Raw genomic sequence first — 15,205 nt, 5'->3', positions numbered from 1 at the left:
GTAAGAAAGGGTGTTAAAATTAGTGGGGGAGCTGGACCAAGCAAGAAGACAAAAACGTATCACTTTCATATGGAATGGGAGATTTTGACCCTTCAAGCCGACATTCAGCTGAAGTACAGAGAGCATGAACAGTTCTGGAACTTACTCTCAGAGGGAAAGTACCAAAACATGAGAAAATGCGCTACCTCCTTGACTGCATTATTCAGCTCTACTTATTTATGTGAGTCAGCCTTTTCCCACATAAAGATCATTAAGCCCAAGAACCCTTCCACCATGACTGATGATCATTTAGAAGTGTGCTTGAGGCTGGCTGTCAGCAGCTACTGTCCGGACTATGCATCTCTGGCTCATTCCATTCAGTGCAAGTCATCAGAGTAAACTCAGGTCATGACAAAAAAACGTACATAGTTAACTGTGTTTTGTTGTGCAACATGGACTCATGCGGTTATGCAAGGTACATAAACATGCATTGTACACATAAGGAATTCTCAATGCATTTATGAATAAGTGTAATAAATAAATATATGTTTTGCATTTTTGTAGTTGGTAGATCATTTTGACTGGATCACTTTCCAAGTAGCTCACATGTTGAAAAAGTGTGAGCACCCCTGCCTTGGACCATTGGCCAGGGATGTGAATGGTCTTACCTCAGATAGAATGCATTGCAAAGTGGACTACTGAAGCCATCAAGTCAAATCTGCCCCTGCATGCCCGAGCTGAGTGATCTTCTTGGGCTTTTGAGGCTGGTGGGTTTGAGCTGCTGACCTTGAGGCAGCGGCCTGGCACCAGGCCCGCTGCTCCACCAGGGCTCTTACTGCAGATAGAGTTAGGTTAAAATTTAACATCTTATCATCTGCTTTCCCATTTACTTTATTTTTAATTTGCTCTAGTTTTTAATATTTTCAGCTTTCCTTTGGATGGAGATTTTTCTGTTTTATTTTGTTCTTGTTGGCAGTTTTAGGGATTTTTTTTTTTTGGTATGATTTTCTTTATATGAAATCCAGATGTAGTGTAGACCCAAAGTCCACCAGCAAGACAATTGGACAGTCCCTCTCAGAAGGACCACATGGAACAGAGGCTAAATCCAGGGTGTGGTATCACACTGATGAACCCCATACTATCATCTAGTTCTTTAAGATTTCCTCCCAAGATGAGCCAGTCAGAGTGCAGTATAGCACCACTGAAATATACAACTTTCCTCTAGTTATTTAATGCTTCCTCCTCCCCACTGTCATGATCCCAATTGTACCTTAAGAATCCAGCTAGACTAGAGGATGTACACTTGTACAGATCAGAGCTGGAAACCCAGGGAATCCAGGACAGAAAAACCCCTCAGGACCAATAATGAGAGTGGCAATACCAGGAGGGTGGAGGGAAGGTGGGAGAGAAAGGGGGAACTTATCACATATAACCCCCTCCCTGGGGGACAGACAACAGAAAAGTGGGTGAAAGGAGATGTCAGACAGTGTAAGACATGAAAAAATAATAATGATTTATAAATTATCAAGGGTTCATGAGGGAGGGTGGGGAAAGGAGGGGTAAAAATGAGGAGCTGATACCAAAGGTTCAAGTAGAAAGAAAAGGTTTTAAGAATGATGATGGTAACAAACGTACAAATATGCTTGACACAGTGGACGTATGTATGGATTGTAATAAGAGTTGTACAAGCCTCCAATAAAATGATTTTTTTTTAAAGTTTTCCTCCCCTTACTATTAAGGACTTTATGTGATATATCTCATTAATCATGTTAGATTTGCATATGTTCATTTGTATATTTGTGATCACTGGGTACATGGTGGTCAAGACAGATGACCCCTCAGAGACAGAGACTGGAGGAATGGTTCCCTGAGGGTATAGGAAGTCAGTGTATATGGAGGAAGAGGGTGGGGGTGAGAGGGAAGGTGGGGGAGGAGCGTTGATTGCATTGATGATTGTATAACCCCACCCCATGGGATTGAACAACAGAAGTGGTTGGGAAGGGAAGGGATATATTGGCATGAGTAAGATATGTCAATTAAAATGTTATTTAAAAATAAGAAAAGAAATCCAGGATAGGTAAATATAGAGAGATAATAACTGGATTAACAGTTTCCTAGGTTTATGGCAGGAGACTTGAGGGGAAATGGGGAGCTAATAATAATGGGTATAAGAATGAAGAAAATGTTCTAAAATTGATTGTGCTGATGATTTCACACCTCTTTGTAATACGTTTAAACCATTGGGAGAGGGGGAAATGAAGAAAATGGACTTGTTAGATAAAAAGATTGTAGATATTTAGACTAAAACCATTAGAAATTATTATTTGTCTCTAAAAAATAGATTAAAGCTAATTAAGATTATATGTGTATACATACACACATCTCTGTCTTGGAAGAAGTACAGCTCTTATAGGTGAGAATGGTGAGACATTACCTCATATACTTTGGACATGTTATCAGGGGAGACCAGTCCCTGGAAAAGGACATCATGCTTGGTAAAGTAGAGGGTCAGCAAAAAAGGGTCAGGAAGACCCTCAATGAGATGGATTGACACAGTGGCTGCTACCATGAGGTCAAATGTAACAATTGTGAGGACAATGCAGGGCCGGACAGTGTTTCATTCTGTTGTCTACAGGGTCACTGTGCGGCGGAATCCATTCAAAGGCCCTTAACCACAACCGCTTGAGACGCGGCATCTCCAGGCTGCAATAGGCTTCCTATCCAAAGTAAGATTTGCATGTTCCCCGATATTGGATGTGCTACCTCACTGTGGGTGGTGCAGCAGTTGATGCCCAATTACTAACTGAAAGGTTGGCGGTTCGAATCTCATGTAGCAGTTCACTGCAGACGGAAAGTTTGGAGTTTCCAGTCTTGGCGATTCATTTCCTTTAAGATTACAGCCATGCAAACCCCAGGGAGCGGTTACACTCGGGAACGCACGGGATGGTCAGGAGGCAGAAATGACTCAACGGCAGCTGGTCTGTTTCTTGCTGTTGTTTTCTCTCGGGCAGTGTTCCCCCAGCACCTCCTACGTGGCAGCCGGCGTTCCAGGGAGTGGGCCTTGCGCAGGGAAGGACAGAGCAGAGCCCCGTTTTCATGATGTTGGTGTTCTTTCAGGGGGAAGGCGTCTGATCAGATGAGGCAGGGCACCCTGCTTCCCTGGCCCTCAAACTGTTACTGTGGAGTTGTCTACCAAGGATAGACGGCTGTGAGACCTGTATGATAGGCTTAGAAGTCTCAATCAAAAGAATAGATCACTTCAAGTTCGTTTTTCAACGAGAAGCTTAAGGAACGGTGTGTCTTATGACTGGATGCTAAATAACACCACCACCAGCAAGGCTGTGCACCTGTCATCCACACTGGACTTCTCCCCAAGCTGAGAAACAGTTAACTTTAAAAATGCTGATGATCTAAAAATGTATCAAGAATGATGGTAAAATAAACGCTGAAGCTTGATGGATGGAATTAACATGACAAATTAGCTCATCATAGAGCCAGAAATTGATGCAATCATTAAGTATTGTTCTAAAATCTTGGCTCGAACCAGAGAGAAATGTCTGCTGAGTAAGTCTATCATGATTTCTGTAGGTTGATCTCTTCCACAAGGGGTGGTCGTTCAATCAAGCTTTATGATGATACTTTTTAGAAAGAAAAGTCTGGTGTTTTTGAAGTTCTCAGTCCAACTATTTTCAATTCCTGGAAATTTATAGATTTGATTTGATAAGTGGGTATGGAATGAGTTTTGAAAATGCAGCATTTTGTTTGGTTCCAGCCCTTTTTTCCATAAGTTAAGAAGCAGAGGGTTACAACTCACCACAGTGCCGGCAGCTGTAACCCCCATCGGCTCTCTACTCCCTTAAAAGAAACTCACAGGAGCAGGTCTACGTTGTCCTAGCGCAGTGGTTCTCAACCTTCCTCATGCCGCCACCCTTTCATACAGCTCCTCCTGGTGTGGGCGCATCTGCCTGTGGGCAGACCCGCCTGGAGACGGATAGAGCAGCGATGTCTCGGTTCCTAAGACCATAGGAAATATGGTCTTAGGCCATCCGCAGGTTGCGAACTGCTATCCTATAGGGTCACTATGATTCCGAATGGACTCTGGTTTTGGAATATGCTTTTACTGATAATTTGCTTTAAGAAAATATCCAAAGAACATGATTAATTAAAAACAAAGAAAGATCAGGAATTAGAGGTTTTGCTTTAAGAGTAATGGGATTGTATTTTTTTTTAATTGCCAGAGCAAAATCGCTGCACAGAGTGGCAGGTGGGTTTACCTTGTGGTTAGCATCTCAGCACCTAATTGACGACACCTCCAGGGCCCCAGAGCGGGTTGGGGTTCATCAGATGACCCAATTGTCCAGTCCACAGCACGTGTGCAGGCTTCAGAGGCACATGTTGTCAGAGCCAGAATGAAAAAGGCTCCGAAGTTTGAGAAAGGCCAGTGGACAGTGTTCTTTAGTCCTTCTTAGGCACGGGATCTTAACCTGGGGCCATGACAGAGCTTTGAGCAGGCTTGCACACCTGCAGAAACTACATGTTTTTATGTTTGTATTATAGACTATAAACACATACATCGTAGGAAACATTTAGATAGAGTCTATGGTTTTCTGGATTATCAAAGATCCTTATTCCCCCCAACGATCCTGATTATTGATTTAAGGAGTCCTTTTTTGTCCCAAGATCCAGCCCTCCAATAGACTCAGACACAACTTTGTGTCGAAGATAGCAGGCAGTGCCTCTTCCCCATTGGCCCACAAACTGAGCTCAGAGATTAGAGTCAGACTCTTTCTTTTGTCCTTTAAGGCCGGCACCAGACACTTGTGGTTGGTTGCCTTCAAGTCAGTCGGCTCCGACCCATGGCGGCTTTATTCCGTAAGCACAACATTGCTCCTTCCAGAGTGGTCCTCACAATTGTTGGTGTGTTTGAACCCTTTGTGGCAGCTATTGTGCCACTGCGGTGCCTAGAAGGTTTCCTCTCTCTTTTAACAAACACAATGTTCTGGTTCAGAAATTGGTCTTACAAAAACATGCCCAAAGTAAGCAAGACAAAGTTTTGTCATCCTTACTGCTAAGGAGCTTCTGCTTATCCTTTCTCCAAAATGGATTTGTCTGTTCTTCTGGCAGTTCCCAGGATAGTTAATATTCGTCGCCAACTCCACATGTCAGGTGCCCCACGTCCTTTGGGACAATGGTTCTCAACCTTCTGAATGCCTTGACCCTTTAATACAGTTCCTCATGTTGTGGTGACCCCCAATCATAAAATTATTTTCGTTGCTACTTCATAACTGTCATTTTGCTACTGTTATGAATCAGGCGATCCCTGTGAAAGGGTCGTTCGACCCCCAAAGGGGTCGTGACCCACAGGTTGAGAACCGCTGCTTTAGGATCTTCCTTTTTCCGTTGTTGGGCCTTGCCTCCTGTGAGGCCTTTGAAAAGACCATGACTTGGATTAGGTGGTTAGGTGCCCCGTACCTCCACCGAGTGACATCAAAGATTTAGCTGGCATTTAAAGAAAAAATGTTACAAATATGGGACAGAAAACATTCTGTGACAGTGTCTTGTGTCTTTCGGTCTCTTCAATTAACAATCAAAGTCCTATTAAGTGCGGTAAATGGTCAAGGATGAGACAATGAACCAAGTTAGATCTGCTTCTCGCCTTCCTGGTTGACTGTGTAGAGAACATTCTCAATTTCCCTCAGCTACATACCTACTGGAGAAAGGAAATGATACAAAAATGTATTCAAGTTCATTTAATGTCAACCAGAAAGTTCCCAGTTCAAGCTTTAAATGCCTGAAGTAAAGTGACATCTAGTGTTGGGTACGTGGCAGTGTGCGATACAGGTCAGGAGAGCTGATCTTGGGAAACAATGTGCGAGAATTGTCATAAAGTGATCAGCTCTGAAAAGTGAAGTTTATTTCACTTAAATAATTAGGTTTTAAGGTAATTTTGAAATCACCTGGGTGATTTCAGTACAGATTGCACTGTTTTAACTTCAGAAAATATTCAAAGCCTCCAGATACGTGCAGAGAATAAAGGATATCTGTGTGGCACCCACTGGTGCAAACCTAACTCTGCTAAAAGGCCTTCTAGTTTTTTTAATTGATAAGTAAAGTTTGAAAAACTTGTTTGCCTTTTCAACGTTTTCACATGCACAGTTTAATGACACTCGTTAAATTAAAAAAAATTTTTTGTGTGAGTCTGTTTCCAAATTTTGTCACCACCTTAAACTGAGACTTGCTGTCCCCAAAGCAGTCAGTCTCCCTTCTCCCCTCCCTCCCACCTGTCCCTGGTACCCACAAGTAAACTTTGGCCATTTTGCATGTGTAAGAGCATACGGTATTTGTCCCCATGTGACTGTTTCTGGTATTTAAAAAATAAAACATCCTGGGCACACTTGGTGCCCTGCAAACTCTTCTCTGATTTCATTTCCATCTTTTCCTCCTCAGACGTAACCACTAGGCAGGGAGAAGCCAAGGCAAGGAGGAGAGGTTTAGAGCGTGAACAACGAGTGTGTAACCCTCCCTTCTGAGGAAAGCAGAAGTATAAACTTTCTGGGAGGCCGGGGGTGGGGAGCAGGAATCAGACTTACAAGTAGCATTGCGAGCCCCTTTGAGGCTGATAATCAAGAATTTATAAGGAGGCTGGTGGTGTTGTGGGCTGCTAGCCACACATTTGGTGGTTCAAACTCACCAGCCACTTCACCGGACGAAGACGAGACAGTCGGCTGCCATTCAGATTCAGACGTGGGAACACTCTCCAGGGTCTCTATCATCAGCATCGACTCAGGGCAGTGGGTCTCGTTTAATCATGAATTATTGTTATCAAATCTCTAGGAAAATTTAACTACACAGGCCCAGGCACAAGGAAGGAGCTCTGTCCAGAATTGTGAGTATGCTGGTGAGTGCAGTGATTTCAAGGGCACGGTAATAATGATGAATGAAGAATGCCGGATAGGAGCGACATGGCGACCGGGGGAGGAAAATGGATAAAAGGAACGTGGAGGGGGATATTTCAGGTTGTGACCCACAAAGAGAGGAGGAGGCTGTTCTGAGAGTGGGAAGGCTAGTTTTGCATGTGGAACAATTTCTGGGGAAGGCGAAGTCCAGGAGGTGATCATGTGAGTGAAGAAAATGCCATCCCATCGAGGGGCGCGAAGGAAAAGGCTACTGGAGATGAGGGTCCAATTACTGAACAGGCCAAACGCACGGAAGTTGAGGATGACCGGAGTCAGGGGAGGAGGGAGATGGAACCACTCATTCACCAATAGCGTGGGAGCACTGCAGTGAAAAATACGTAGGTTTCCCCCTTTGACCCATTTAAAAGTTGTATCAGTTAAAAAAGAAACAGAAGTATAGGGAAGTACACATAGATTAAGCCTCCCACAAATCCTCTCTGAACATAGACCAGGGATATTGGAAAGTAGACTTTGGCAGATGTGGTTAAGTTAAAATTTAACACTTTATCATTTGATCACCCATTTGACCCATCCTAAAGTTGTTCTAGTATTCAATCCTGTCTGCTTTCCTTTCAATTGAAGTTTTTTTCTATTTTATTTTGTTATTGTTAACTTGTTCTGTATTTTTCGTTTGTGTTTGTTTTTCAGTATATGAAATCAAGGATGGGTGAATCCATAGAGAAAGTAGCTGAATTAATGGTTTCTTAGGGATTTGGGAAGGGAGGGTGCCAGAAAATGGGGAGCTAATAACAAAGAACACAAGAAAGAAGAAGATGTTCTAAAATTGATCGTGTTGATGATTGTACAACTCTTCTTGATATGATTGGACTATCGAGTTGTATGATCCATGGATTATGTCCCAATAAAATTATTAAAAGAAAATATGCAGGTTTTGGTGAAGGCAAGGGAAACCAAGAATGTCAATGAAAATTCAACAGATCATTCTGAAAAAAAGGATATGGTGGAATTCAGTGATTGGAAGTTCTAATGCACAATGGAAGGGATCTGAAAACAGAATGGTGGGGGTAGACGTGTAAGATGCGAGAATGCGTCAGTAATATGAGGATGAGCATTCAGAAATTAATGAATAACTTAATAAGGCTAGACTTCTTGTGGCCCATGTAAGTTTTAAGTAGTTTTCAGAAGTGGGGTCCATCTAATGGTACAGTCTTGAGATGTGACTTTGGGTAGAGGGACTGAAGATGGTCAGGAATAGCTGCCCTGGAGACCTTAAACCAAGGCTCCTTCTTAGTTCTGTGGGTTAGACATTGGGCTGTTAACCCAACAGCTGTTCTTTGGGAGACAGATGAGGCTATACACTCCTGCAAACACATATTCCTGTGATGGAAGCTCCCGGTAACTTCATGGACTCAGGGTATCTGCTCCAGAAGACTGCAGGGAGAGCACTGGCAGACTTCTTGCGATTGGCAGGGGACAGTTCTGCTGTGGTTCAGGGTACAAGGGGCCAGGAAGCAAGTGAGGCTCAGACTTGGGTCATCTAGAGGGTGTCTATGGTCCAGAGTAGTAGAGGCAGCACCCAAAGACTCTGAGTAAAGATTATGTGTGACTTTAGAAAATGGTTTGCACTGGCAGTTGAGGTGTGAGGGGAGGTGATCGGAAATTTATTTTGGGAAAATATTTTTGCCTTGGCAAGGTAAAGCCTTTACAAATCTTGGTAGAGGAGAGACAGCAGAAGTGAGGCAGGAGGAGATGGAAGCAAGGGTGTTGAGTTACTACACACCTCTTCTTTCCAAGTACAGCCTTTAGCAGAAACCACTTTCTCTAGGTAAGATGAGTAGAGCTCTTTAGAATCTTCTCTGGCAACCCAAGAATAAAAATGAAGATGCAAAGGAATAATAATTTTGATGCCACCTTCGCTGTTTTAAAAGATGTAGGAGCTGTCGTCTTCATCATATATCTGTTCAGTGCACTTGTCTGTCCTCTGCAGAAATGAGACAGGTCTTACAGGTTATTGTATACTGCCTCAAGTGCCACCAAGTAGTAGCTCCAATTGCAGCTGCCTTGCCCAAGGTGGCACGTTTGCTAGAGCAGATTGGTACAGGCTCGGCCATAGAGCATAGAACTATTGATTTGCCCATTGTATTCTTCCTATCCCTGCCTGAAAGGAGATCAGGGACTGTTTGCATTCACGTGGAATGGACAAAAATACATATTTACAGTGTTGCTTCAGGACCAGTTTAACCCTGTGATGATAAAACCTGTTGCCAGCTAGTCAGCTTCAACTCATGGTAAGCCTGTTTGACAGAGTAGAAGTGCCCCATAGAGCTTGCTAGGCTGTTATTTACAAGGTAAGAGATAGGCAGGTCCATTCTCCCATGGGTGAGTGCAAACTGATGAACTTTTAGTTAGTGGTCCAGTGCTTAACTGTTATAGCACCAAGACTCCTTTCTGGCATAATAATATGTTTATAATGATGATGATATCTTAACATATTTGGACTCTCTAGACATATTGAGGAACATAAATCACATTGATGACATGATGTTATCAACCCTGGTACACAAGTGGCTAGAAACACTGGAGACCTTGGTATGTTATATAGATTTAGGAAGCCACAGGGTAAATCCTTTAAAGATTCAGTTTCCTGCCACATCAAATAAAGTTTGAGGAATTCAGTGGTCAGAGGCATGCCACAACACAGGAAAGGAAAAGGCACATTATAGCATCTTGAACCTCTTACCATGATGAAGGATGCACAATGCCTGCATTGCCCACCTAGGAACACTGATCCAGTCCATAGACAAGGTGACATGAAAGACTGTTAGCTTTTAGTGGGGCCCAAATCAGGACAAGACTTTGCAGCGCATCTAGGCTATGCTACAAGCAACTCTATGGCTTGAGTGACACAGTGTGCTAGCTCTCTGATTCCCTTTGAGGAATCAGTGTGTGGCTTGGAGAGAAATTCTCAGCGAGCAAATCACAATGCTGGCGCCTGGGGGTCTGGAGCAAGGTCATGCAACCTGCAGCAGAAAATCATATGCTTTTCAGCAAAACAACTCTTGGTGTTCTACTGGGCTCTGATAGAGATGAAGTGTCTCAGCATGGGATTCCACATGACCAAGCTGACAACACAGAGCCAATAAGTCATAGGATTGGGTGGGACCAGCCAAACCCATCATAAGGTGGGAGTGGTACATCTGGGATTGTGCATGTGTAGAACAGGGGAGTACAGGTAACCCAGGCTCCCATGGCATTCACCATGGCTGCACCAGTGCCCCTCCCTCAGCTCAAGTCTATGGCTATAGAAGGGGGCTTCACAAAGCTCAGGGGGAAATGGAAGTAATAAATATATAACAAATTACAATAAAGAAAGGAATTCAATTTTGAAGGCAAACAGATTGTGGTTAACTTCTGGCCAAACTACTTTTGAGCTGTATGCACCTAATCTCTCTAAACCGCAGTAAAAGATGTTAACAATTTGCCATAGGGTTAATGTGAGGACTCGGTGTAACAGTTTGTTTCAGGGATTGCACAATGTTAGATATAGTATTGTTAATATTCTTAATTTTAAAACTTAATAAATCATTCAATGTGTCATACAGTGTTCTAAAGTTTTGCCATTTTGTATGAGCTTGTATGAAACTCGGAATGTACTAAGAACGAATCTAGGAAAATTGGAAATGGTCAAAAATGAAATGGGGCACATAAATACTGAAGTCTAGGGGTTAGTGAGCTGAAATGGACTGGTATTGGCCATTTTAAATCAGAAAATCATATGGTTTGCTATGCTGTGTTAGGCCGAGTAGACTAGAGAAACAAATTCAGAGACACTCATTTATGTACAAAAGCTTTATACCAAAGAGCAACTGTATATTAATAAAACATCCCTCCTCCCCGCCCCCCAAAAGAAACAGCCCAACCCAGTCCAGATCAAGTCTATAAGTCCAATATTAGCCGTTCAGTCTGACACTAGTCCACAAATCCCTCTTCAGACTCATGCAGCGCATGTAATGATGCAGAATGCGGGGAGATCGCAGGCCAGTGTGTGCAGTCTTGTGGATCCAGTGGTGGTGGAAGCATCTCCAGGGCTCTCGCATGTGCAATTGTGGCTTCATGTGGCCGAGCGACTGGAAGTGAAAGCAAAGCCATAGTGACCTGGCCCAGCAAGCCATACATCTCCAGTGCCCTCCAATCAAACTGCGTCCTCATTGACAGGCTAAACTCCACCCACATGGTCCTACGGGAGCCATGTTGGCACAAAAAACGATCACGCATGCCTACAATGATACAGAAGCTCGCCCAGCGGTCCGTGGATCTGTCTTGCTTGCTTCAACAGTGTTTGGAGAACAAAACCGGGGACTCCCTTCCTCCAACTTTCAACCGCTCTCCAATGTTCTCTCCAGGCGTCACCTCAGGGACCATCTTCTTGGCCACTCCCTCTTATTGGGACAAGCTAACACTATTTTATGTTGTGTGTGGTGGCTTCCAAATGTCGACCTCGGATCCGTCAGAATTATTCTGCCAAATCGGAGGCTGGTGTCCACTGTCTGGTCAACCTGCATCTGCGGGCCTCGTACGCCTACTTCTCTCTGGGCTTCTTTTTCGACTGTGACGATGTGGCCTCGGAAGGTGGGGGACACTTCTTCTGGGAGCTGGCGAAGGAGAAGCGCGAGGGGGCCGAGAGTGTCTGAAAGCTGAAAAACCAGCGCTGAGGCCGCGCCCTCTTCCAGGATGTGCAAAGCCCCCCAAGATGAGTTGGGTTGGACCCTGGATGCCATGGAAGCTGCTGGCCCTGGAGAAAAACCTCCACCAGGCCCTTCCTGACCTGCGTGCCGTGGAGGTCTACTCACACAGAACCCCCCACCCCCCGCCCCCCCATCTCGGTGACTTTCTGGAGAACCACTTTCTGGGCGAGGAGGTGAAATGCCTCAAGAAGATGACCAGCCCACAGGTGGGACCGGGCAGGGGTCTCCTCGAGAGGCCAGCCCTCAAACACGACTAGGAGCCTGAGACTTCCAGCCACTTGTGAGGGGCCCTTTGCCTCCCCGTGACTGCCTTATCCTCTCTCCCTGAACCTGCCCCTCCAGCCACATTGCCACCACCATGTAGCCCCTCTCTCAAGCCCTCCGGAGACTAAATGGAAACAATCAAGCTTCCTTTTGCAGCCCCCCAACCAAGAATGATACAATTAAGAGGAATGGCATTGCATTCACCTTCAAAAAGGACAGTTCAACATCTCTCTGGAATTACAATGCTGTCTGTGATAGGATTATATTTAACCACATACAAGGATGTGGATTTATCCACATACAAGCCAATACAACTGTAGTGATGCACCAAGCACATAAGTTAGTGATGCAGAAATTAAAGAATTTTACCATCATCTTCAGTCTGAAATTGATCAAACTTGAAATCAAGTTGCATTGATAATTTTTGGTGATTGGGATGTGAAAATTGAAAACAAAAAAAGGAAGGAACAGTTGAAAACAAAAAAGGAAGGAACAGTCATTTGAAAATATGGCTTTGGTGATAGAAATGAATCTGGAGATCACATGATAAAAGTTTGCAAGATCATGGACTACTTCATAGCAAATACCTTTTTAAAAAAAATCATTTTATTAGGGGCTCATACAACTCTTATCACAATCCATGCATACATCAGTTGTGTAAAGCACATTTGTACATTCATTGCCCTCATCATTCTCAAAACATTTGCTCTCCACTTAAGCCCCTGGCATCAGGTCCTCATTTCTTCCCCTCCCTCCCCGCTCCCCCCTCCCTCATGAACCCTTGAAAATTTATCAATTATTATTTTGTCATATCTTGCCCTGTCCGACATCTCCCCTCACCCACTTTTCTGTTGTCCGTCCCCCAGGGAGGAGGTTATATGTAGATCCTTGTAATTGGTTCCCCCTTTCTACCCCACCTTCGCTCCACCCTCCCAGTATTGCCACTCACACCACTGGTCCTGAAGGAATCATCTGCCCTGGATTCCCTGTGTTTCCAATTCCTGTCTGTACCAGTGTCCATCCTCTGGTCTAGCCAAATTTGTAGAGTAGAATTGGGATCATGATATTGGGGGTGGGGTGGGGGGAACATTTAGGAACTAGAGGAAACTTGTATATTTCATCATTGCTACACTGCGTCCTGACTGGCTTGTCTCCTCCCTGCAACCCTTCAGTAAGGGATGTCCAATTGCTTACAGATGGACTTTGGGTCTGCACCCCACACTTCCCCTCATTCACAATGATATGATTTTTTGTTCTGATGATACCTGATACCTCATCCCTTCCATAGCGCGTGATCACACCGGCTGGTGTCCTTCTTCCATGTGGGCTTTGTTGCTTCTGAGCTAAGTGGCTGCTTGTTTACCTTCAAGCCCCCAAGACCGCAGACGCTACATCTTTTGATAGCCGGGCACCATCCACTTTCCTCACCACAGCAAATACCTTTTTCCAACATCACTAACAGCAACATACCAATGGAATTCTCCAGATGGAATACACAGAAATCAAATTGGCTACATTTACGGGAAGAGAAGATGGAGATGCTCAAAATTAGCCGCTAAAACCATGCCAGCATGACTGTGCAACAGACCACCAATTGCTCATATGTAAATTCAAGTTGAAGCTGAAGAAGAATTTGGCATCAGGATCAAAGGATTGCTTATTAACAACCTTTGATATGCAAATGACACAACTTTGCTTGCTGAGAGTGAGGAGACTTGAAGCACTTACTGATGAAGATCATGGATTGTGACCTTTAGTATGGATGACAACTCAATGTAAAGAAACCAAAGTCCTCACAACTGAACCAATAAGTAACATCATGATAATGGAGAAAAGATTGAAGTTGTCAAAGATTTCCTCTTGCTTGGATCCACAAGCAGTGCTTACAGAAGCAGCAGTCAAGAGGTTAAATGATGAATTGCACTGGACAAATCTGCTCGATGAGACCTTTTCAAAGTGTTAAAAAGCAAGGATGCTCCTTTGAGGACTAAGGTGGGCCTGACCCAAGCCATGGTATTTTCAACCTACTGCTACGCATCTGAAAGTTGGATGTTGACTAAGGAAGACGAAAGAAGGTTCAATGCGTTTGGATTACGGTGCTGGTGACGAATAATACTACAAAAGAACAAACCAATCTACCTTGGGAGAAGTACAACTAGAATGCTCCTTAGAAGCAAGGATGGCAAGACTTGGTTTTAAGTACTAGGACTTATCAGGAAAAACTACTACCAGAAAAGGACATCATTCTTGGTGTGGTAGTTACCTAATCTCATGTCAACTTGAGGATATTAAGAGTGAAGGAGAAAAGAAAGGAAGAAAAAAAAAAAGAGTGAAGGGGTGGAGTCTAGCTTGTCAGTTGGGTCACTGCCTGATGATGCTTCCTTGTGGGTGTGGTTTTCCCATGAGGATTCTGGGAACTTCCTTTCTCCTGGAAGGCAGGCCACACACCCTCTCTGCTTCACCTTCCTGTTGAGGAGCCATACTCAGCCAGAGGAACCAGTGCTGAGATGCTTCCACTCATTGGATCCACAAGACTTTACACCCATAGGCCTGTGATCTTCTTGAATTTGGCATCAAAGCATGTACTATGTGAGTCTGAAGAGAAATTTATGGACTAGTGTTGGACATATGGACGAATATCAGACTAAGGAATCTGATCTGGGCTGGGATGTTTTCTCAATATGCAATTGTTCTTTGATATAAAGCTCTCTTTTATGCATATATGGGTGTCCCTGGATTTGTTTCTCTAGTCAACCGAGCCTTAACACACTTGGTAAACTAGCAGAGGAGTGAAAAAGAGGAAGACTCTCAAGAAGATGAACTGATGCAGTGGCTGCAACAATGGCCTCAAACATAAGAACAATCGTGAGGGTGACACCGGACTTGGTGACGGCTTTTTCTGTTGTGCATAGGGTCCCTAGGAGTCATAGCCGACTACATGCCACCTGAAAACAGGACCTGGAGCAGTGTTACTTTTGTAGCATCAGCTGCTTCCAGGACACGAGAGGTCTTTGAGGCTCTGTGCCTCCTTCATCTTGCTAATGCTCTTCTAAAGCTTACATTCCAGTAGGAACAGATGCAATTATTGTATTCAATAGGCAGTTGGCATTAGGCAAGCCTATTTTATGGTGTAGTATAGTAAACTAGTTATCTAATAGTTAAAATCTAATTGTAGGAAGTCTCTTTGAAAGGTGCTTATATCCTTATCAGGGCAATTAAGGCATTTCTTTTTATAGTTTGGGAAGATTAAAGTATGGAATCAAAAAAACATTCGTTGAATCAAATCAGAATGCATTTCTC

The sequence above is a fragment of the Echinops telfairi genome, unplaced genomic scaffold (genome assembly GCF_000313985.2).
Source record: "Echinops telfairi isolate 266 unplaced genomic scaffold, ASM31398v2 ScPeMD7_2;HRSCAF=8, whole genome shotgun sequence".
NCBI lineage: Eukaryota > Metazoa > Chordata > Mammalia > Afrosoricida > Tenrecidae > Echinops > Echinops telfairi.
Note: the sequence above shows the minus strand (reverse complement) of the source record.